This window comes from Oncorhynchus gorbuscha, linkage group LG02, assembly GCF_021184085.1.
Source record: "Oncorhynchus gorbuscha isolate QuinsamMale2020 ecotype Even-year linkage group LG02, OgorEven_v1.0, whole genome shotgun sequence".
Classification (NCBI taxonomy): domain Eukaryota; kingdom Metazoa; phylum Chordata; class Actinopteri; order Salmoniformes; family Salmonidae; genus Oncorhynchus; species Oncorhynchus gorbuscha.
Genome location: NC_060174.1, coordinates 58,611,820 through 58,637,418, shown reverse-complemented (window position 1 = coordinate 58,637,418; position 25,599 = coordinate 58,611,820). Strand labels below are relative to the sequence as shown.

At 42.3% G+C, this 25,599-nt stretch overlaps 1 long non-coding RNA gene across 1 annotated transcript in view; it reads left to right on the top strand.

Moving 5' to 3' along the window:
• Positions 1–24,599, top strand: part of LOC124005310 — a 111,499-nt gene extending 86,900 nt beyond the window's left edge. The window contains exon 3 of the long non-coding RNA XR_006833599.1: positions 22,943–24,599. This is a non-coding gene — a long non-coding RNA (uncharacterized LOC124005310). The remainder of the gene's footprint in view (positions 1–22,942) is intronic.
• Positions 24,600–25,599: the final 1,000 nt, after the last annotated feature.

Genomic DNA, 25,599 nt, shown 5'->3' with positions numbered 1-25,599 from the left:
GAAGGACTGCCCGTTCCATGATCTCGCCATCACGGTTGACAACTCCATTGTGTCCTCCTCCCAGAGCGCCAAGAACCTTGGCGTGATCCTGGACAACACCCTGTCGTTCTCAACTAACATCAAGGCGGTGGCCCGTTCCTGTAGGTTCATGCTCTACAACATCCGCAGAGTACGACCCTGCCTCACACAGGAAGCGGCGCAGGTCCTAATCCAGGCACTTGTCATCTCCCGTCTGGATTACTGCAACTCGCTGTTGGCTGGGCTCCCTGCCTGTGCCATTAAACCCCTTCAACTCATCCAGAACGCCGCAGCCCGTCTGGTGTTCAACCTTCCCAAGTTCTCTCACGTCACCCCGCTCCTCCGTTCTCTCCACTGGCTTCCAGTTGAAGCTCGCATCCGCTACAAGACCATGGTGCTTGCCTACGGAGCTGTGAGGGGAACGGCACCTCAGTACCTCCAGGCTCTGATCAGGCCCTACACCCAAACAAGGGCACTGCGTTCATCCACCTCTGGCCTGCTCGCCTCCCTACCACTGAGGAAGTACAGCTCCCGCTCAGCCCAGTCAAAACTGTTCGCTGCCCTGGCCCCCCCAATGGTGGAACAAACTCCCTCACGACGCCAGGACAGCGGAGTCAATCACCACCTTCCGGAGACACCTGAAACCCCACCTCTTTAAGGAATACCTAGGATAGGTTAAGTAATCCCTCTCACCCCACCCCCCCCTAAGTTTTAGATGCACTATTGTTAAGTGACTGTCCCACTGGATGTCATAAGGTGATTGCACCAATTTGTAAGTCGCTCTGGATAAGAGCGTCTGCTAAATGACTTAAATGTAAAATGTAAAAGCAATAAGGCACAAGAGGCAGTGCTGTATCATGAATACAGTCACAGGTAAATGGTGTTGTTCGGCCCGACACGATACAGCACCACCTTATTGCTTTTATAAAACTGTTTGACAACATGTTGAAATAAAAATGAATTACATATTTTCATTAAAACATTATTTTGATATGTCATTCATACAATTTCATTATTCCATCAGACGATGTATTCTGGAGAGAAGAAAATCTGGTTGTTCTATTTGCTTCTGTTGCTACTGACAAGTGAGACAATGTTTATAAGGTCGGACAGGCAGACTGAACGTTCCAAACTAAATGCTAGGCTGGACGCAAGGGGAAATAATGTGCGAGGTAAATACAGGAGATTATTCAGACAGCAACATGAACATGATATTCTTATTGACGTGCTGTGATCATTTTCGGATGGAACTGTTAGCAGGCAAAGGTGTGTCCATCAACATCCAGAATCCAAACCAGTTTTATAATGTATATTATAGTTGGGCTTACTGGTAACAGTATGGGTTAAGTATTGTCAATGGTTTCATACAAACAAACATGCACACAGGCCTACATGTAATATGCACTCTCATTACTGATGTGGTATTATAGCAGGCAGATCTCTAAAGAGTGACTTTGAAATTGGAAGTCTATCCATTTCTCGGGAAATGCCTTCAAAAACAGTCACAAGGGGCGACAGTGAGTGCTATTACCATCAAGTACGCTTTGGTAATCTCTTGATTATGGATCAAAAGGTTACGCGTTCGATCCCAGTGGTGAAAATTCCTTTTTTATATGTTTATTTTAACATACCGTATTCCGTATTTAACCATTTGGAATGAGTGCCTAAATCTAATGTTTTAACCTCATCCCTTTATAAAAAAGAACCATTTTTGGTTCCATAACCTTCTAAATTTGACATTTGAAGCAACTTTGAAATTTGACGTTTCAATAAATGTTTAATTCTGCAGCGAGACAGTGAGACCTTGTTGATTATCGTCAGCCATCAAGAGAGTACGTGTTTGTCTATTCCAGGGCCGGGTGAGCCAGGAAAGAGCACAGCAGACCTCCGTGAACCCAGTCACAGCTACTGAAATCAGTGTCTGTGACAAGGCAAAGCACACGTGTCACATGTGGCACTGATTGGTGGGGCGAAACAGAACAGAGCATGAAACAGAACACAGACTTCCACAAACTAACTCAGTCACTACTGGAAGTCTGTGACAAGGCAATATATGGCAATATATGTGTCACATGATTTTTTCACGAGGATCATTCGAATTTCCCGCGGCGCTGGACCATTCTATGCAACAACAGAGTGATCAAATTAAGATACCACATCTGAGTCTATTTGGACAAAAATGTCTGCTAAATGACATATATTATTATTATTATTATTTATTATCAATAGTAGTAGTAGTACCTGCATTTTGTAGGTGTGTACACAGTGATCCATTGGCTGCTAAAGCTTTTCAATGGACTGTTATCTCTTGGATGCAAGTACCCTGCGGTTGGTTCATTCTGTAAGAGGCTTATCTGCATGAAATTTTAGGATCTTCATGGCATTCTGTATCACATCTGTTTTGCTCCTTCTCAGATCAAAGGGAGATGTTACCAGTCGTCACCTCTGTAAACAATGTGGTGATGTATGACATTTTGGGGGGTGCAACTGGTTTTATCACTCGTTTGGCAAAAAGTTGCTCTCCGTATATTTGTGTTTGTTTGCCTGTTCTTTGGATGCTGAGCTTTTTGGGACTGTGATTGAGGCAGGTTAGTGTCTCTGTAAAGTAAAGCTGTGTTTTTGTGTGTGGTGTTTGGTATGTTTGTGTGTGCTCTGAATTCCTCCCACACTGCAGACAGTCTGAGCAAGGTGCATGATGGGAAGGTGGCTGGCTGGCTGGCAGGTGGGGGTTTGGGGGTTCAGGGGGAGGTAGGGTGAACGGATGTGGCGGCAGGCCAGAATCAATTGGCGGTGTAATGAGATGGCCCAATGCCAGGTAACCATAGAGCTACCCTCTCTTTCTGCTTTCTCTCCCTACTCTCTCCATCCCTGTCTACCAGAGCAGGGTTCAAAATGAAACAGAGAGAGACGAGGGGTGGAGCAGAGAGACGAGGGGGAGAAGCGAAAGGGGGGGAGGAGACGAGGGTAGGGACAAACAGACAGACAGATAGAAAGGCAGACGAGAGAGAATGTTTATTTTATTACAAAAAATTACTTTAATAAAAACCACTAAACTTTACTTCATCATAACAGACCTAAAAAGTTAGAACCAAGCCCCCCTCCTCCCCCAGATGCCCCACACAGTCCCCCAAACAGTTAATAATCAGCCCCCCATATACATGCTCCAGTGTTGAGGCTGCACCAGCCCCAGCATCATCTCATGTTTCCTGGTCTTCCACACTGCCGTTTTTGCATGCCCCAAAAAGTAGTTTACTAGGTGGTTTACTTTGCCTGTTGGCTAGGCTAAACCTAGACCCTCCAACGTATAGGCCCATAGTCAGCCTGGAACAATAAAAAAAAGTCCTTCCCACAGAAAAAAAAGTTATTCCCAAAGTCTCCTCCTTCCCACATAACAGACCCCCCCCCCACTGATGGATCAAGGTGCTGTTCATAGCAGTATCCCTGAGAGAGAGAGAGAAAGAGAGAAAGAGAGAGAGAGGGAGGGAGGGAGACAGAGAGGGAGAGGGAGGGAGAGGAGGAGAGAGGAGAGAGAGAGAGAGAGAGAGAGAGAGAGAGAGAGAGAGAGAGAGAGAGAGAGAGAGAGAGAGAGAGAGAGAGAGAGAGAGAGAGAGAGAGAGAGAGAGAGAGAGAGAGAGGGAGAGAGGGGGGAGAGAGAGAGAGAGAGAGAGAGAGAGAGAGAGAGAGAGAGAGAGAGAGAGAGAGAGAGAGAGAGAGAGAGAGAGAGAGAGAGAGAGAGAAGAGAGAGAGAGGAGGGGAGGGAGAGGGAGAGAGAGAGAGAGAGAGAGAGAGAGAGAGAGAGAGAGAGAGAGAGAGAGAGAGAGAGAGAGAGAGGGAGAGGAAGAGAGAGAATATATATATTTTTTTGAGTTACAGAACCCGAACCGGAAACAAAAGTGATCTATGCTGTTCCAGAAGAGATCTGCTATTTTAAAAGTATTGGAACCGGTTAATAACATTATTTTATGTTCCAGGCAATTGTATCCAGTCCCACAAAAATCGCAACGAAGCTCCTAACTCTGTCTCCAACTCTGTCACTCAGAAACTTCTTCCAGTTTTTGCCTGGCGGCTGGAAATCTTTGCCAGTGTGTGTGTGTGTGTGTGTAGACTACCTGCCCCTCCCCTCTGAAGCATAGTTTACTGTATCCTACTGACAACATTAAATTTGGAGAATGCATAAACTTTTTGTTAATGTTAGTTACAGATACTATAGTTACAACATTTCACATTGCATTTATTAACTACAAAGAGGTAAGATGTGTTTTTAATTATTGTGCTGTTCGGCACACACAAGCTTGTTAGCTAGCTCGATAACTTGTTGCACCAAACACTGTGACTGGCAGAACATTTTGTGTGTTTGTCTTTCATTATAGTTAAGTCATACTGTTATGGCAAGATACAATTTGCTCTTAACAACTTCCGTATACAGATTAAATCACGTACCCGCTCCTTAGCAAGCTGCCCTATCCACACTGATTGGTGAAGTAATTTCATGTCGAGCTAAATGTTTTTAAAAATACATGATTTCAGAGGTTTAATAAGGAACAGAAAATAACAATGGGTCCGAACCGGTTCGGAACTTTATTTTGCTGGTCGGGTTCAGTGGAACGGAACAAAAAAATAAATGGTTTTGAATTAAAAAATAACTTTGATTCCAACCCTTTTCTGAAATACAGACATTGTTATTCTATAGAGGAGATGGTCCCACTGGTTGCCCTCTACTTTATGGAGAGCTGGTAGTCCCATCCACCAAACTACCAGGAGTGAAACTCAGGGGGTATGCTAATTTGGTATAGATCAGACCTAACCCACTCTACTAATTAATTAAATCAGGAGCATTTTACATCTGATTAGAAATAAATAAGGAAATTACAGAGAAAAATGTCCTCCTGTGTGCTACGTACAGCATATCCCCCATATAGAATCCCAAACTTTAACGAAGACAGTTTCTCCAACCTAGAGGGGGTTTTCAACCATTTCCAGGCCCAGGGACATATACTAGTCTGTGGTGACCTAAACGTCAGAACTGGACAAGAACCGGACACCCTCAGCACACAGGGGGACCAACACACCTACCTGGAGGGGCCAGCATTCCCTCCCCCATATGCGCCCTGAGACACACCTACAACAACATAACCAACAAAAATGGGTCGCAACTCCTGCACCTCTTTCACACGCTTGGTCTGTAGATAGTCATTGGTAGCCTTTGAGGAGAATCCTACGGTAGGTACACCGACTGTACAGCTCATCTCTTGGCAGCAGAACTGTAAACTACTTTAATACAACTTCAACCCATAGTCTCGGAGCATTCACAGTCAGCCCTTTCATAACACAGCGAAATCACAGCCTACTTGAAAAGAGCAATACTCTACCATGAGGCATCTAAGTCCTACAAACTGCATGCTATTAAGAAATGCTATAGATGGAAGGAAGATAGTGTTGAAATTTTTGAACAATTGTCCAAAAACAAATCCAATCGCTCCTAGACAACTTCCTGGACAACATTTTTCAAAAAGGTGTAAACTCAGCAGAAGAAAGCCTGAACAGTATATTTGACATATCAGCTAACTTATCAAGCTGAAAACCTAAGAATTTTGACAGCAATTAGAAATGGTTTGATGAAGAATGCAAAAACCTAAGAAAGACATTTAGAAACCTGTCCAGCCAACACCACAGTGACCCAAAAAACCTAAATATACACCTTCAATATGGGGTAACACTAAAACACTTCAGAAATAAACTAAGAAAAAAGAAGGAACACCATGTCAAAAAAAAGCTTGATCTAATCGAAAAATTCATAGAATAATGTCACTTCTGGGAAAATGGGAAAATAATGAACGAACAACAACACGAAGAGCTAGCTGTCCAAAATAGAGATGTATGGATAAACCACTTCTCCAACCTCTTTGGCCATATAACAAAGAACCAAGAGCAAAAACACATACATTTCAGTTTACTAAACTTAGAATCAACTAATTAAACCCCCCTAGAAACGAGGTCCGTGCCCCTGCAGAAATGAAATTTCTTAGCATAATAAAAATAGCAAAAAAATAAATGTCCTCTCACTGTCAACTGCGTTTATTTTCAGCAAACTTAACATGTGTAAATATTTGTATGAACATAACTAGATTCAGCAACTGAGACATAATCTGAACAAGTTCTACAGACATGTGATTAACAGAAATGGAATAATGTGTCCCTGAACAAAGAGGGGGTCAAAATTAAAAGTAACAGTCAGTATCTGGTGTGGCCACCAGCTGCATCTCCTCCTCATGGACTGCACCAGATTTGACAGTTCTTGCTGTGAGATGTTACCCCACTCTTCCACCTGCAAGTTCCCGGACATTTCTGGAGGGAATAGCCCTAACACTCACCCTCCAAACTAACACGCTCAATGGGATTGAGATCCGGGCTCTTCGGAGGACATGGCAGAACACTGACATTCCTGTTTTACAGGAAATCACGGTACGGCTCGTGGCATTGTCATGCTGGAGGGTAATGTCAGGATGAGCCTGCAGGAAGGGTACCACATGAGGGAGGAGGTTGTCTTCCCTGTAACGCACACCGTTGAGATTGCAATGACAACAAGCTCAGTCCGATGATGCTGTGACATACCGCCCCAGACCATGACAGACCCTCCACCTCCGTCAGACCCTCCACCTCCGCTCCATCCTGCTTCAGAGTACAGGCTTCGGTGTATCTCTCATTCCTTCAACACAAATCCGACCATCACCCCCGGTGAGGCAAAACCGCGACTCAATGAAGAGCACTTTCTGTCAGGCCTGTCTGGTCCAGTGGCGGTGGATTTGTGCCCATAGGCGACATTGTTGCCGGTGATGTCTGGTGAGGACCTGCCTTACAACAGGCCTACAGGCCCTCAGTCCAGCCTCTCTCAGCATAACGCAGACAGAGGGATTGTGCATTCCTGGTGTAACTCGGACATTTGATCCTGCCATCCTGCACCTGTCCCGCAGGTGTGATTTTTGAATGTACCGATCCTGTGCAGGTGTTGTTAAACGTGGTCTGCCACTGCGAGGGCGATCAGCTGTCCGTCCTGTCTCCTTGTAGCTGTTACACCCTGGCCATAGAGAGGTTTTTATTCTCTATTTTGGTTAGGCCACGGTATGTTATTTAAATATGTTATTTGACTAGGGTGGGCATTCTATGTTCATTTTCTATGTTTTGTATTTCTGTGTTGTTTGGCTGGGTGTGGTTCTCAATCAGGGACAGCTGTCTATCGTTGTCTCTGATTGAGACCCATACTTAGGTAGCCTTTTATCACCTGTGTGGGGTGGATAGTTGCTTTCTGTTTTTGTGTCTGCACCAGACAGATCTTTTTCGGATGTTCTCGTTCTCGTCGTTCTCGTCATCGTTGTCGTCGTCGTCGTCGTTGTTTTGTTAATCAGTGTTCAGTTCCCTTAATAAAAGTATGAACACGTACCACGCTGCACCTTGGTCCTCACCTTCCACCAACAGCCATTACAGTAGGGCTGCCTTAGGCATCTCACAGTACGGACATTGCAATTTATTGCCCTGGCCACATCTGCAGTCCTCATGCCTTCTTGCAGCATGCCTAAGGCACATTCACGCAGATGAGCAGGGACCCTGGGCATCTTTCTTTTCGTGTTTTTCAGAGTCAGTAGAAAGGTCTCTTTAGTGTCCTAAATGTTCATAACTGACCTTAATTGCCTACCGTCTGTAAGTTGTTAGTGTCTTAACGACCGTTCGACAGGTGTATGTTAATTAATTGTTTATGGTTTATTGAACAAGCATGGGAAACAGTGTTAAATCCCTTTACAATGAAGATCTGTGAAGTTAGTTGGATTGTTACTAATTATCTTTGAAAGACAGGGTCCTGAAAAATGGACGTTTCTTTTTTTGCTGAGTTTAGTATTTAGGCAAGGGCTGCGTCTTAATTGCGGCCTTCCGGATCTGCGGTAGAGCAGATCACTGCTACAGCGTGTTTGTCATACTATAAGACTTTGCAAAAATCGATCTTCTCACAAAAACGTCTGTTCCATCTGAACGGTGTCATGGGACTTGTGTGAAGTTGGTACCTCCAATCTACCAATGTATGTCTTTAGCGTCCGAACAGTTTTGAATAAACGCTAAAATGACATGTCTATGGAAAGGTGAGACACTCACAAACACATATATTCTCTAGGTGATTTGGGATGTTTTATTTGTGCTTCCAATGACTGTGTTTTTGTGTATTTTTGTATATAGTACCAAGTTTGGACACCTACTCATTCCAGAGTTTTTCTATATTTGTAAAATGTTTTACATTGTAGAATAATAGTGAAGACATCAAAACTATGAAATAGCACATATGGAATCATGTATTAACCCAAAAAGTTTTAAACAAATCAAAACATATTTTATATTTGAGATTCTTCAGAGGATCCGCCCTTTGCCTTGATGTCAGCTTTGCACATGCTTGGCAATTATCTCAAACGGCTTCGTGATGTAGTCACCTGGAATGCATTTCAATTAACAGGTCTGCCTTGAAAAAAGTACATTTTTTTGACATTCTTTCCTTCTTAATGCATTTGAGCCAATCAATTGTGTTGAGACAAGGTATCAATCAAGCAGTCAAATGCATTTATGAAGCCCTTCTTACATCAGCTGAGTGCTGTCCAGAAACCCAGCCTAAAATCCCAAACAGCAAGCAATGCAGGTGTAGAGGCAAGGTGGCTTTATAAGCATGGTGCAGGTAGGGGTTGTATACAGAAGATAGCCCTATTTGGTAAAAGACCAAATATATATTATGGCAAGAACAGCTCAAATAAGCAAAGAGAAATGACAGACAATCATTACTTTAAGACATGACGGTCAGTCCGGAAAATATCCGAAACTTTTAACGTTTTTTCAAGTGAAGTCGCAAAAACCATCAAGCACTATGATGAAACTGGCTCTCATGAGGATCGCCACAGGAAAGGAAAATCCAGAGTTAGAGTTAACTGCACTTCAGATTGCAGACCAAATAAATGCTTCACAGAGTTCAAGTAACAGACACATCTCAACATCAACTGTTCACAGGAGACTGCGTGAATCAGGCATTCATGGTTGAATTGCTGCAAAGAAACCACTACTGAAGGACACCAATAAGAGGAAGAGACTTGCTTGGGCCAAGAAATACGAGCAATAGACATTAGACTGGTGGAAATCTGTCCTTTGGTCTTGAGATTTCTGGTTCCAACCGCAGTGTCTTTGTGAGACGCAGAGTAGGTGAACGAATGATTTCCGCTTGTGTGCTTCCCACCGTGAAGCATAGAGGAGGTGTGAGGGTACGTTGCTGATGACACTGTCTGTGATTTATTTAGAATTCAAGGAACACTTAACCAGCATGGCTACCACAGCATTCTGCAGCAATACGCCATCCCATCTGGTTTGCGCTTTTAGTGGGACTATCATCTGTTTTTCAACAGGACAATTACCCAATGCACTTCCAGGCTATGTAAGGGCTATTTGAACAATAAGGAGGGTGATGGAGGGCTGCATCAGATGACCTGGCCTCCACAATCACCCAACCTCAACCCAATTGAGATGGTTTGGGAAGATTTGGACCGGAGAGTGAAGGAAAAGCAGCCAACAAGTGCTCAGCATATATGGGAATTCCTTCAAGACTGTTGGAAAAGCATTTCAGGTGAAGCTGGTTGAGAATGCCAAGAGTGTGCAAGGTAAAGGGTGGGTACTAAGTGGACAGACATTTCACCCCAATAATTACCAATGAATATGTGCACAGTAACTCTGCAGACTCCAACATTTCCACAATGAAAACAATGTCCTGAGCAAATGTCAAATGGGCTTCTCATGCTTTGTTAATAAAAAAACAACAACTGTTGAATCAATGTGGTATGATGGCCTGCTGTATAAACTGATGGAAAGCGGTGTTGGGGGGGGGGAAACCTATGATATTATAAAATCAATGTACACAAACAATAAGTGTGCGGTCACTGGCAATAAACACAGAGATGACTTTCCTCGGACCGGGGGTTGAGACATGGATATAGCTTGAGCCCCACCCTCTTAAAACATTTATATCAACGAACAGAACAGTCCGCAGAAACCGGCCTCACCCTACCAGACTGACATTAAATGTCTACTGTTTGCAGATGATCTGGTGCTTCTGTTCCCAACCAACTAGGGCCTGCAAAAGAAGGCCCTTGTTTTGACCCAAAACTAAGAAAAGCCTTGACTATGTACAAACTCAGTGAGCATAGCCTTGATATTTAGAGAGGTCGCCATAGGCAAACCTGGCTCTCAGGAGAAGACAAGATATGTGTCCACTGCCCGCAAAATGAAATGGAAACCGACATGCACATTCTAACCTCCTGCCAAATGTATGACCATATACTGTAAGAGACACATATTTCCCTCAAATTACACAAACCCACAATGAATTTGAACGCAAATCAAACTTTGACAAACTCCCGTATCTGTTAGGCAAAATACCTCACTGTGCAATCCCAGCAGCAACATTTCTGACCTGCTGCCAAATGAAAAGGTCAACCATTGGGTCAGAAACACCAATGTAAATATAACCAGTGTTTATCTGCCTATTTATTTCCACCCCGTCATTCATACACTCTAATATTTGTACATTGTCACAACACTGTAAATACATAGCTTTATGTAACCTTTGAAATGTTATGCTACATTTTTTTTAAACTGCTGATAATATACTATTTCAAACGTTGTTATTCTCTTGACATTGTCTGTGTGTTTAATGTTTACTATTAGTCTCCAGGTACTTATCCGCCATTCTCCCTCCATCTTGCCCACAGAACACTGTCATATAACAAACTGGCATCCCATGAAAGAGAAATGCAATTCTCTGCAAGTCCCAGGGACACCCACCTCCTTCATCCCTTTTCTGTTCCTTACTATCATCCTCCCCCTCTCCTCTCTCTTTTCTCTCCCTCTCCCTTCCCCCTTTCCCTCTCCCTTTCCTCTCCCTTTCCTCTCCCCCTCTCCCAGTGGAGCTGCTCAATTGGGTAGATTAATGGAATTAGTCGGTTTAATTTCACTGCAAATCCCTGCATTTCTTCATCGGGGCTTGACGCTCCCCTCACAGCTTCATAGGCAGGCTATCTCTATCTTCTTCTCTCCCTCTGCATCTGTCTTTCTCTCACACTCTCTCACACTCTCTCTCTCTCTCTCTCTCTCTCTCTCTCTCTCTCTCTCTCTCTCTCTCTCTCTCTCTCTCTCTCTCTCTCTCTCTCTCTCTCTCTCTCTCTCTCTCTGTCTCTGTCTCTCTCTCTCTGTCTCTCTCTCTCTCTCTGTCTCTGTCTCTCTCTCTCTGTCTCTCTCTCTCTGTCTCTGTCTCTCTCACACGCTCCTTCTCATTCTCTATCTCCCCTCTCTCTCTCTCCTCTCCCTGTCTGCCTGTCATGTGAGATATGATGTGTTAATATTGCTGTACTCTTGGCTGGAGCAGCGGCATTGTTTTCAGGGTGATTAACACCAAGGCACCAGTTCCTGAAGATGAATAGAAATTACAAACAGATTAATATAGTAATTAGGTCCCCCTTTCTTACAACCTTTAGATCTCCCTCTCTTCCTCTCTCACCCCTGGCTCAATGTGACAACTACAGAAGATTCGTATTGACATTTCCAAAAAGACAAGGGCTATAGCTTTCAAATGATTCACTGAATAAAAATATAATAATAATAATAATATAATAATAATAATATAATATATGCCATTTAGCAGACGCTTTTATCCAAAGCGACTTACAGTCATGTGTGCATACATTCTACGTATGGGTGGTCCCGGGGATCGAACCCACTACCCTGGCGTTACAAGCACCATGCTCTACCAACTGAGCTACATGGGACCAACATGTAAATTGTTGGTCCCATGTTTCATGAGCTGAAATAAAAGATCCCAGAAATGGTTCATACGCACAAAGAGCTTATTTATCTCAAGTTGTGTGCACAAATTCGGTTACATCCCTGTTAATGAGCATTTCTCCTTTGCCAAGAGAATCCATCCACCTGACAGGTGTGACATATCAAGAAGCTGATTAAACAGCATGATCATTACACAGGTGCACATTTTTTGTCACACATTACAATGCCGCAGATGTCTCAAGTTTTAAGGTTTTGTGCAATTGGCATGCTGACTGCAGGAATGTCCAACAGAGCTGTCGTCAGATAATTGAATGTTCCTTTCTCTACCATAAGCCACCTTCAACGTCATTTTTTTATACAACGGGTGGGTCTAGTCCTGATTGATTAAAACCGCATTCCAGCCGGTGTCTATTCCACAAGTTGCCACTGGCTAAATCTATGACGTTAAAATGTCTGTTTAACTCTGTTCCATCTGACTGCGCAATCCACTGTCTCATCAGCCCAGCCAGGCACTATATGTCATGTTTTGTCATATATTGTCTTGTCATTATGCTTTCCCTTCTGTTCGTTTCCCCCTGCTGGTCTTATTAGGTTCGTTCCCTTTTTCTATCCCTCTCTCTCCCCCTCCCTCTCTCTCCTCTCTCTATCGTTCCGTTCCTGCTCCCAGCTGTTCCTCATTCTCCTAACTCACTCATTTAGTCTTTTTACACCTGTTCCCTATTTTGTCTTCTGATTAGAGTCCCTATTTCTCCCCTTGTTTTCCACTTCTGTCCTTGTCGGATCCTTGTCTATTGTTCACCGTGCTGTGTTTGTGTATCGCCCTGTCGTGTCGTGTTTCCCTCAGATGCTGCGTGGTGAGCAGGTGTCTGAGTCTGCTAGTTCAAGTGCCTTCCCGAGGCAACCTGCAGTTCAAGATCAAGTCTCCAGTCGGTTCTCGTCATTACGAGTGGAAATTGTTTTATTTGATTGTATTTTTACTTTACTGGATTAAAGACTCTGTTTTCGCCAAGTCGCTTTTGGATCCTCATTCACCTGCATAACACTATATAAACCTAATCTCCACTATAAAAAGCATCAAGACATTTTCTCAAAAACATTTTAGACAAACATTTAGTTTTCAACAGCTGAGATTTGTATAAACCTTGCTGTCTGTCTCTCCAACATTTACAACATTGTTTCAATATTGAAATTCGATCTCCAGCTGTCCCATAGTAATGAATGTGTCTGGAGTCGGGACCAGACAAGCAGGCAGGCAGGCTGCGTTTCACAGCCAGTCGAAATCATGAATCAGTTGGCATAATTTTTATGGATCGTTAGCAGTCTTTCCAGCTTCAGTTTGAAGTGATTGTTTTAGCTGTGTTGTTGGCTAGCTCCTCTAAACAACAGTGTCCTGACGAGTGAGCACATTTTACATGCCAGGTGAAATCGAGCCTCATTAGCTAATTGTCATGGATGTATCAAAATAAATGTCACTAGAAAACAGCAGAAACAAATGCAAATGCAGCTACCTTGCTGTTATTCTTAGCTGCACTTTTTGACGTGACTGTAAGTTAGCCATAGTTGGAGCATTTAGTCAGAACGACTGGGTTGCATCCAGTGGTGTGAAGCACCTAGGTAAAAAATACTTTTAAGTACTACTTGAGTAGTTTTTTGTGGTATCTGTACTCTACTATTTATATTTTTGACTACTTTTACTTCAGTACATTCCTAAATAAATAATGCACGTTTTACTCAATACATTTTTCCTGACACCTAAAAGTACATTTCGAATGGCTAGCAGGACATGAACATTTTCAAATTCACGCACTTATCAAGAGAACATCCCTGGTCATCCCTATTGCCTCTGAGCTGGCGGAGTCACTAAACACAAATGTTTAGTTTGTAAATTATGTGTTGGAGTGTGCCCCCAGCAATCCATGAATAAAAAAACAAGAAAATGGTGCAGTCTGGTTTGCTTAATATAGGGAAATGTAAATGATTTATACTTTTACTTTCAATACTATATTTTAGCAATTACATGTACTTTTGATATTTAAGTACAGTGCCTTGCGAAAGTATTTGGCGCCCTTGAACTTTGCGACCTTTTGCCACATTTCAGGCTTCAAACATAAAGATATAAAACTGTATTTTTTTGTGAAGAATCAACAACAAGTGGGACACAATCATGAAGTGGAACGACATTTATTGGATATTACAAACCTTTTTAACAAATCAAAAACTGAAAAATTGGGCGTGCAAAATTATTCAGCCCCTTTTACTTTCCGTGCAGCAAACTCTCTCCAGAAGTTCAGTGAGGATCTCTGAATGATCCAATGTTGACCTAAATGACTAATGATGATAAATACAATCCACCTGTGTGTAATCAAGTCTCCGTATAAATGCACCTGCACTGTGATAGTCTCAGAGGTCCATTAAAAGCCCAGAGAGCATCATAAAGAACAAGGAACACACCAGGCAGGTCCGAGATACTGTTGTGAAGAAGTTTAAAGCCGGATTTGGATACAAAAAGATTTCCCAAGCTTTAAACATCCCAAGGAGCACTGTGCAAGCGATAATATTGAAATGGAAGGAGTATCAGACCACTGCAAATCTACCAAGACCTGGCCGTCCCTCTAAACTTTCAGCTCATACAAGGAGAAGACTGATCAGAGATGCAGCCAAGAGGCCCATGATCACTCTGGATGAACTGCAGAGATCTACAGCTGAGGTGGGAGACTCTGTCCATAGGACAACAATCAGTCGTATATTGCACAAATCTGGCCTTTATGGAAGAGTGGCAAGAAGAAAGCCATTTCTTAAAGATATCCATAAAAAGTGTTGTTTAAAGTTTGCCACAAGCCACCTGGGAGACACACCAAATATGTGGAAGAAGGTGCTCTGGTCAGATGAAACCAAAATTGAACTTTATGGCAACAATGCAAAACGTTATGTTTGGCGTAAAAGCAACACAGCTCATCACCCTGAACACACCATCCCCACTGTCAAACATGGTGGTGGCAGCATCATGGTTTGGGCCTGCTTTTCTTCAGCAGGGACAGGGAAGATGGTTAAAATTGATGGGAAGATGGATGGAGCCAAATACAGGACCATTCTGGAAGAAAACCTGATGGAGTCTGCAAAAGACCTGAGACTGGGACGGAGATTTGTCTTCCAACAAGACAATGATCCAAAACATAAAGCAAAATCTACAATGGAATGGTTCAAAAATAAACATATCCAGGTATTAGAATTGCCAAGTCAAAGTCCAGATCTGAATCCAATCGAGAATCTGTGGAAAGAACTGAAAACTGCTGTTCACAAATGCTCTCCATCCAACCTCACTGAGCTCGAGCTGTTTTGCAAGGAGGAATGGGGAAAAATTCAGTCTCTCGATGTGCAAAACTGATAGAGACATACCCCAAGCGACTTACAGCTGTAATCGCAGCAAAAGGTGGCGCTACAAAGTATTAACTTAAGGGGGCTGAATAATTTTGCACGCCCAATTTTTACGTTTTTGATTTGTTAAAAAAGTTTGAAATATCCAATAAATGTTGTTCCACTTCATGATTGTGTCCCACTTGTTGTTGATTCTTCACAAAACAATACAGTTTTATATATTTATGTTTGAAGCCTGAAATGTGGCAAAAGGTCGCAAAGTTCAAGGGGACCGAATACTTTCGCAAGGCACTGTATATTTTAAACAAAATACTTTTGGGTGACTTTCACTTTTACTTCAGTAATTTTCTATTAATGTATCTTTACTTTTACTCAAGTATGACATTTGTGTACTTCTTCCACAACTGGTCGCGTCCATAGATACTGAACAAAAAGACTGAATGACCAGCCAGCTTGTCTAGCAACTCTATGGGTAGCAACCTGATTTGTGTCGGGACTATATCTTCTGGAAGGAAGAAATAGTACAAATAAATTAATAAAAACAACTTTTATGAAAATATGTCAATCACTATTTGAATATGTTGATAACCGTTGTATAAAAGTGATAAAGCCATAGAAGCTGGTATTTCGAGTGGCAATATGTCCTCCAAACACCAGCTTCCAGGGCATCAAAAGGAATATGGCAGAACGTCCAACCGGCCTCACAACTGCAGACCATGTGTAACCACATCAGCTCAGGACCTCCACATCTGGCTTCTTCACGTGCAGGATCATCTGAGATGAGCCACCCGTGCAGCTGATGAAACTGTGGGTTTGCACAACCGAATAATTTCTGCACAAACTGTCAGAAACCATCTCGGGGAAGCTCATCAGCATTTTCTTCGTCCTCACCAGGGCCTTGACCTGACCGCAGTTTGGCCGTCGTGACCTGACCGTCATAACATACTTCAGTGGGCACATGTTCACCTTCGATGGCCACTGGCATGCAGGAGGAGTGTGCTCTTCACGGATGAATCACGGTTTTAACTATCCCGGGCAGATGTCAGACAGGGTCGTGTATGGCGTTGTGTGGGTGAACGGTTTGCTGATGTCAACGTTGTGAACAGGCTGTCCCATTGTGGCGTTGGGGTTATGGTATGGGCAGGCATAAGCTACAGACTTCAAACACAATTGCATTTTATCGATGGCAATTTCAATCCACAGAGATACCATGATGAGATCCTGAGGCCCATTGTCGTGCTATTCCTCCGTCTCCATCACCTCATGTTTCAGTATGATAATGCACAGCCCCATGTTGTAAGGATCTGTATACAATTTCTGAAAGATGAAAATGTCCCAGTTCTTCCATGGCCTGCATACTCACCAGACATGTCCCCCATTGAGCATGTTTGGGATGCTCTGGATCGACATGTACAACAGAGTGTTCCAGTTCCCGCCAATATCCACTAACTTTGCACAGCCATTGAAGAAGAGTGGGACAACATTCCACAAACAACAGCCTGATCAACTCTATGAGAAGGAGATTTTTTTTGGTATAAAAAAAAATAAAATGTAACCTTTATTTAATCAGGTAGGCAAGTTGAGAACAAGTTCTCATTTATAAAGGTGTATAAAATCGAGCACACAGCCATGCAATCTCCATAGACAAACACTGGCAGTAGAATGGCCTTATTGATGAGCTCAGTGGCTTTCAATGTGGCACCTTCATAGGATGCCACCTTTCCAACAAATCAATTTGTCAAATTTATGCCCTGCTAGAGCTGCCCCGGTCAACTGTAAGTGCTGTTATTTTGAAGTGGAAACATCTAGGAGCAACGACGGCTCAGCCGAGAAGTGGCAGGCCACACAAATTCACTGAACGGAACAGCCAAGTGCTGAAATATTCTGTCCTCGGTTGCAGCACTACTACAGAGGTCCAAACTGTCCGTCGGGAGCTTCATGAAATGGATTTCCATGGTCGAGCAGCCACACATAAGTCTAGGATCAACATGCGCATTGCCAAGTGTCGGCTGGAGTGGTGTAAAGCTTACTGCTATTGGACTCTGGAGCAGTGGAAATGCGTTCTCTGAAGTGATGAATCAAGCTTCCCCATCTGGCAGTCTGAAGGAAGAATCTGGGTTTGGCGAATGCCAGGAGACCTCTACCTGCCCAAATGCATAGTGCCAACTGTAATGTTTGGTGGAGGAGGAATAATGGTCTTGGGCAGTTTTCATGGTTTGGGTTAGGCCCTTTAGTTCCATTAAAGGGAAATATTAACGCTACATACAGCATACAATGACATTCTAGATGAGTGTGTGCTTCCAACTTTGTAGCAACAGTTTGGGGAAGGCCCTTGCCTGTTTCAGCATGACAATACCCCTGTGCAAATGCGAGGTCCATTTAGAAATGGTTTGTTGAGATTGGTTTGGAAGAACATGACTGGCCTGCACAGAGCTCTGACATCAACCCCATCGAACACCTTTGAGATTAATTGGAACGCCAACTGTGAGCCAGATCAAATCGCCCAACATCAGTGCCCGACCTAACTAATGCTCTTGTGGCTGAATTGAAAGCAATTCCCCCGGAGCAATGTTCCAACATCTAATGGAAAGCCTTACATTTACATTTACATTTAAGTCATTTAGCAGACGCTCTTATCCAGAGCGACTTACAAATTGGTGCATTCACCTTATGACATCCAGTGGAACAGTCACTTTACAATAGTGCATCTAAATCTTAAAGGGGGGGGGGATACTTATCCTATCCTAGGTATTCCTTAAAGAGGTGGGGTTTCAGGTGTCTCCGGAAGGTGGTGATTGACTCCGCTGTCCTGGCGTCGTGAGGGAGTTTGTTCCACCATTGGGGGGGCCAGAGCAGCGAACAGTTTTGACTGGACTCTTCCCAGAAGAGTGGAGGCTGTTATAGCAGGAAAGGGGAGGGTCAACTCCATATTAATACCCATGATTTTGAAATGAGATGTTCATTGAGCAAGTGTTCACATACTTTTAGTCATGTAGTGTATCTGTGACCAACAGATGTGTATCTGTATTCCCAGTCATGTGAAATTCATAGATCAGGGCCTAATAAACTTATTTCAATTAACTGATTTCCTTATATGAACTGTAACTCAGTCAAATCTTTGAAATTGTTGCATGTTGCATTTTAATTTTTGTTCAGTGTATATCACTTCCTATTTTCTGACCCATATTGTTTTTAGGGTGTACCTTCCAAAACTTGCTGGGCCCAGTACAGGGCCCAAAACAACCGTTCGGAGTTTAACAGGTTTTAAGGTCCGTATCAAACACATAAGCCTTTACATCTTTAATTTGGTCTAAACTGAAACACCTGATCTCAGTCAGTCAGTAAGTTGACTTCTCTATCCCAGTCTCCAGTCATATCCACTATTAAAATGAAGTGCTTTGAAACACTAAAACTATTGACAACTGAGCTGCCACCAACTTAAAGGAGACGCAACGTTATCCTTGTAGTACTCCCAAGATGCAATCAACCCAGTCTTCGCTACATCGAGTACAGTGCTCTGAGATGGTATCTCAGCTACAGGCAACAATGCTCCAAGAGTGTCTGTCTGTAGGAGAGGCAGTAGATGAGATCACCATGCAAAGAGAGAGAAGATGAGATGAGACTATTAGGGAACAAAGTTGTTGAGCAGCTGTGTTATCCCTTTACTGTCTTTCTACTGTCCTCTCCTCCTTTGTCTGTCTGTCTTCTCTCATCACTTTTCTGTTAAGAGCACTAGACTTTTGGATAATATGACAAGCAACGGAAGAAGCTAGAGAGGGCATGAGGGAGGGGTAAAAGAAAGAAACAGAACAAGAGTTAGAGAATCAAGCATGATTTCTAGGACTGGATGTTGGCTTCGCTACAAACAGATGTTGTGTGTCATTTGGTTGTTAAGTAGAGAGCTAGCTAGTTAACAGATTTGCAATCTCATGACCAGCCATTCTTAACTTTTTGATCATAGTTTTACAATGTTTGAATTTTTTCCTCAATTCTGGAATCTCTGGATGTTGTGGTTATATCGTTATCTAATATATATATATATATATATATATATATATATATATATATATATATATATATATATATATATATATATATATATATTATGACTGTCCTCTCCCTGGTTGAGTGATGCTTCGTTAGTCTTCGTGCATCTGTCTGTCTTTGTGACGCTGTTGTTTTCTATTATGTGGTTGTAACCAGTGTGTTCACTCTCTGGGCCTCGGTGGACATGATTCATCAGTTACCGGAAAGAACAAAGAGTTCAGAGCCCAGAGAGACATGTTGGAAAACAAAGATAAACCTCTCTGCACACAGTCCAAAGTAGTGCACTATATAGAGAATAGGATGCCAGTTGGGACACAAAACTGTGAGAGGAACTGTAAGACTGCTTTAAAGAAACAGCATAATTGCTCCACATTACACTGTACATTATCTGCTCTTACATGATATATGTGTATTAGTAGTTAAAAGTATTGGGCCATTCACCAAATGGTCACGGGTTCGAATCACCGAGTTGACTGGGTGAAGAATATGTTGATGTGCCCTTGAGCAAGGCCCTTAACCTTAATTGCTCATGTAAGTCACTCTGGTTTCCATTGACAGTTAGCATAAGTTGTAAAGGATTTTGGACTTTTGCTGTCCAATTTTTACATGATCATGTTAGCACTGGTATTTCATATATTGCACAATATATGACAATATATTACAGTATATTACAGTATATTGCATTGATTCTAGTGATTATGATCTTTTGGGTCTCTGACCTCTTTTCTACTTCTCTCTCTTTCTCTCCCTTACTGATTGACATTGGCTGGGTCCTGGTGGGTGTTAAGTCTTTGTTCGCTGTGGGTTCTGGGTGGTTCTCTGGGGTTCTTGGGGTTCAGTGGTGTCTGGGGTTATGCCTCCCATGGATGTCTGTCACCCTCTCTCCCTTGCTTCCTCACCCCTCTCCCCAGAAGGGTGTTGGCCTTTGTCCTCTGGGGGTTCTGGCACATTCTAGGGGGTGCTGTATGGGGCCTTCGTCTGGGGTTGTGCCCATGTCTGCCTCATCTGCCTTCCTCTTTGTTTCCCCGGCTGCTCCAGAGGGGGCCTTAGTTCTCCACGTAGACTAGGCTTCCAAAATGTCACCCTATATAGTGCACTACTGTTGACCAGGGCCCTTTGGGGGATGGGGTATCATTTGGGACTTCGTCTAGGCACTGCGACAGCCAGCCAGGGGACTTGGCAATGTGTGTCCTGAAAGTCAAATGTGTTCATTGAGATTCAAGTGGTGGCTGTGTGAGGCTGAGGCTGTGGCTGTGGAAGAGAGGAGACAGCAGACCCTTGGCAGGGCTCAGACAGCAGACTCAGGCAGACTGGGAGACAGAGAGAGTTCCCATTATTATTTACACAGCTTCTCCCTGACACTGCTTTAAAATAGGTTATTTCACGTGTTGGTGGGATGGAAGGGGGAGGGGTATGTGTATGTACAAAAATACATTTTATTTTCCTATTAATTTTAATATTATTATTTTAGACCAGGCCACATGCGTACTGTTCAAAAGAATGTTTGTGTATGGTAGGGTACATACATTTTGCTATTAAATATGATTTAAATTCAGGCCTACTCATTGTAAGGACTGGAGCACAATTCATTTGGAATAATTCCATCAAAGCAAAATAGTTGTCAAGGCAAGGGTCTTTGGCAGAACATTTTTGTTACTACATTCAGACATATAAAGATACCTTCCAATAGACTGAAATGGGTTGGCTGACAGCAGTACACAGATGGGATTTTTAAGGTCTTGAGGTAGTCATTTAAAATGCTGGACCATTTATAATTGATAAAATGTCCAAAATGTGGATGAACAATAACCTAGCCTACTAGTCTGCAATTGTCATGTTTTCATGCAGCTACAAATTGACTGCCAAATCAAAACAGAAAGAAAGCAAAAATATTATTAATACAATTGTTTTCTATTTTTTTGTGTCAATGTCATGTGTTGAAAATGTGTACCAGCTGAAATTTAATCAGCTTGGTAAATATATCCCCATAAACATCGGGAGGAAATGAGGTGTTAGCACGTGCGACACTGAAATGACTCCCTCTGGATCCAGAATCTCTGTGATTTTCATATCCTGAATAGTATTGAAAAGGTTAAAGATATGGGTCATACATTCAGACAGAGAGACACAAAACCAGACAGCCAGAAAATACATATCACTGCATCAGGAGGAGATTAGCTAGATGGAACTGCCAGACCGCGTGCCAGATAGGCAGATAATATTTTGCCAGACTCGAGCATCATACAGCCAGGCACTACTGGCACTACTAGCAGCATCCTCCCTGCATGGCAGGCTGGTCCAGGCTAACCAAGGCTTCTTCCTACGGGGTGACGACACAACTGTGCGCCATTGCTCTGGCCTGACAGTGAGTGAATGGGACAAAGGGTGTGTGAGAGGAAGGAGACTAAGAGAGAGAGTTGCTCTGTTTCAGCAGGGTGAGAAGGGGTGAGGCGGGGTGAGACAGCCCTCTCGTGACAAGCGCTACTCTCCCTCTCTGGCCCCGGCCCTCAGCCATTTTGGAAAGGGGAGAGAAAAGTGGCTGCTCTTTCTCTCTCTCTCTCTCTCTCTCTCTCTCTCTCTCTCTCTCTCTCTCTCTCTCGCTCTCTCTCTCTCTATGTCTCTCACTACGTGGCGTAGATTGGAAAGGCTGGGGCTGAGGCGAAGGCTGCTCTGTTATGGAGAGGGCGGAGGAGAGGTGAGGAGACTCACTAGGCAGCTGGCTCGCTCGCGTTTGGGGAGAGATGGGAGACATGTTTGCAAAGAAAAGTCCGGTGCGAAAAGCAGTCCTTTTCAGTATTCACTTTTCCTTTGAAATGTCTGTTTTTTTTCTCTCCTCATTCTTCTGTTAAGCTTCTATTATTTTTGATCTTGTACTTTCTCACACTCGCTTTTTCCTCTCTCTCTCTCTCTTTCTTTCCCTCCTCTTTTCCTCTCTAACTTTGGCTCTGCTTTGAACATTTATGGGTCAATTTTTCCCCTGCCTGTTCGAGGCGATATCTTTTTGTCATCCCCTTGTTCGATTCAATTCAGGGGAGTTTAAAACAAAAGGAAACGTCCAACGTTTTGGCACAGCTAAGGAGAGTCAGAACCGCAGCCAAGGACCCTGCTGGGATAAAAAAAACAACAGGCAAAATGAAGCAGCGCCAAAAAAAAAAGAAAACACCACCCTTTCCTTTGCATGGTCACAAATTCCACTTTCTCTGTAGCCAGCCCTGAGCAGCTACAACAGCTCCTCCTCGACCACATCTCACCGTCTGCATTCAACCTTACGCCGTCTCTAGCTCGCCTTAGATTTTTTTCAAACTCCATCTTGGGGGTTTGGGTTTTATACCCCTGTTATTGGGGATAGGACAGCAGGACAGGAGGGTGAAAGAAAGAAGAAAGAAAGAGGGTGACAGTATCTTTGCTTCAATTTCAGCCGGTGATTTGCTGATATTCTCTTTTTTTTAAACAATGCTGCTATTATTGGGCTTTTTTCGCTAGTAGTTTCTGAACTCTTTTTTGGGGGGGTATACTAACGTTGGGATGTGTTTGTGACTGTGTGTTGTATGTGTGTGTGTGTGTATGTGTGTGTCTGGTTTAAGGGGGTCAGACAGACTCATTGCTCTGTTCACAATGTGGTTGTAACAATTAATATGTGTTGTTCCAGGTCCCTGCTGTATTTTCACTGAAAGAGCCGGCCTACTCTGTCCACCAAGCCTGACTCCATTTTGATGCCAGGCGAAGAGACAAGGACTGACCAGCCCTTTGGTTCCCACACCATGTTGGCTCCAGCCCACACCATTGGCTACCCACTACCACACCAGTACGTTGGCATTTCTCTTTTCGTATTTCTGTATTTTTCTATTCATTTCTCAATTAATTTCTCTCTTGGTCTTGGTTTGTCGTGATAAGTATGAAACTTGACCTATGATTCTGTACCTCTCATTCTCTCATGTTCAACTGACCTTACCCTATAGTACCTATATTGTTTTTAAGGGTGATTGGAAATTCCTATATTTCTCTGAGATAAGTACGGTAACATAAATAAAGCTAATTAAATCTCTCCCTCGTGTGTATATTCACCCTGAGCTTGTGAAAAATATTTGAGTGATCGTTCTGAAAGATAGTTTAGTGAAGTACATAAACGAAACATTGCATTTTCAAATCAAAAATATCTTTCAGAGCCATGTTTTGTTATGATTTACAGTTCGCTACGACAATTGAATGACCTTTTCAATTTGTAGTTGAATGTCACAGTCTATCATTTCTGTTACACACCTTAATCAAGAGGTGTGCTGTGTTTCTGTAGGGATTAGAGTGACAAGGTGGCTCAGCAGAACTCGAGTTCATTGATTTACTGTTAATTCATGTGACCTTTCATTTAACTGTTGTCTTATTCATTGTTTAATTATACCTTCTGCACTATCCCCTGGAGTGACTTTCTCTACAGCAGTTATTAAATTGTCTTTATATAAGAGCTATGGCCAGATTTAAATCCATTTTCACTATTTTTTTTGTTGCAATTCTGCTTTGCAGTATTTCTTCAACAAATGTACTCACACCCTGACATTTAAGTGGTAACAGATATTACTTGCAAAGTCTGTACAGGTCCATTTTTATATCACAATTCAGAAATCAGGAAGATGGGCAGACATATCTGAAAGGAAATATTAATTGTCAGTCCCGGATACAAATGGTGGACACTTGAATGATCTTTCCTGGCTACCTCTTGAAAATAATGAATATACGCCAACATGAAAATGCAATAAGGCATTGTAATAACCAACGTACTATTCTCTCTCATCCCTTTCAGATTTGGATATTGAGAGGCAAAAGTATATGAGTCATTTATAAGGGTTATACAACGCCAAGCGCATATGAGAGTCATGTGTCTTGTCCACTTCATTGTGCCATATTACAGGAGATCTTCAATCTTTTCTCAACTGACAAGTGGTATATAATACATTTCAGACGGACAGATTTGGAAGGTCTCCTTCAGTTGTCAAACAGAATAGTAGTGCAGTGTATCAACCTCGGCTTGTTATTGAAGGTTACATTTGATAAAGAATATAAAATCTTGCTTTAATAAAATAAAAAATTCCAGGACAAAAGTTTGATACCTCAATATACACTCAAGGATGGGTCCATTATCTTATTGTCAAACACCACAATCATATTAGTCTGAACCTGTATTCAGGCAAGGTTTCCATGCACTTTCCTACATTTCTTACCTAGTTAAATAGATTTTTGTTTAAATAATATCATTTCAATTTGTGTATGAATGATTCTAACAACTGTCCTTCACTGTAGTACATTTTTTGTTGAAGCCGAAGTGCAAACAAATTACAATAAATGAATGAGGAATTACCATGAGATTTTAAAGGGGCTTTGCATTTATATATGTTATTTCCTGTATTTGTTTTAAAGTAGATTTCCACACTATGGGGTCTAAATAACAATCTGAAATTGTAAAAAGTATGATAATACCCTTTTTGTGTATGAGCTTGTCGGAAGAAAAATCCTGGAATTCAACCTGTTCAGGTGGGATGAAAAGTTTTGTCCCCCATCATGAGGTCACTATGTGATCTAATTATAATAGACCAATGACTGTTCACCTGTGTAAAAGGGTGGTCTCTAGACCATCCTATCAGCCAATCAGGGCTGTGTACGTAAATACCTTAACACCTACATGATCAGACAAATATCTTAACATTAGTTTCCTAACACCCACATGATCATTTCAAGGGCCAAAGGAGGCTCAGGGAAATAAATAAAACATATATTTGGAGTTATTTTCATTAAATAAACACAGTGATTTATTAGTCATACAGTGATGATTTAAAACTTACAAAGATGGCATGGGGGCTTACATGTTTGGGGGAAGTGTACATTCCTAAACAATGTTGACATAATTTGTATTGTTCTTTTGTTAGTGAGGTATTCTTTCATTTTCTATTACCGACAATTGATTGTGTCATGTTTTGATATTGCGTTGTGTCATGTCGTGTTATGTTTCGTTGTTTTGTGTCGTGAAGCGCCATCTTGTGTGCGCGAAGACTGTGTCCTTCAGTGGGTTTTCACTACCTAGATGTCCAGCAGATAGAGTGGATATAGAGAGTATAGAACGATACAGGAGACAGTTGTATACTATATTATATACTATACAGGAGACACATTTTCTCAAATGATAACGCATTTCCTTTAGGAGGCATTCTGGTATTCTATGTTTCCTTATTGTCCTCTATCAGACACAGGACTCCCAAAAATGGGTAATAAATTAAAACGTTATCATTAACATGTTTCCTAGTTTAGACAAGACTATTC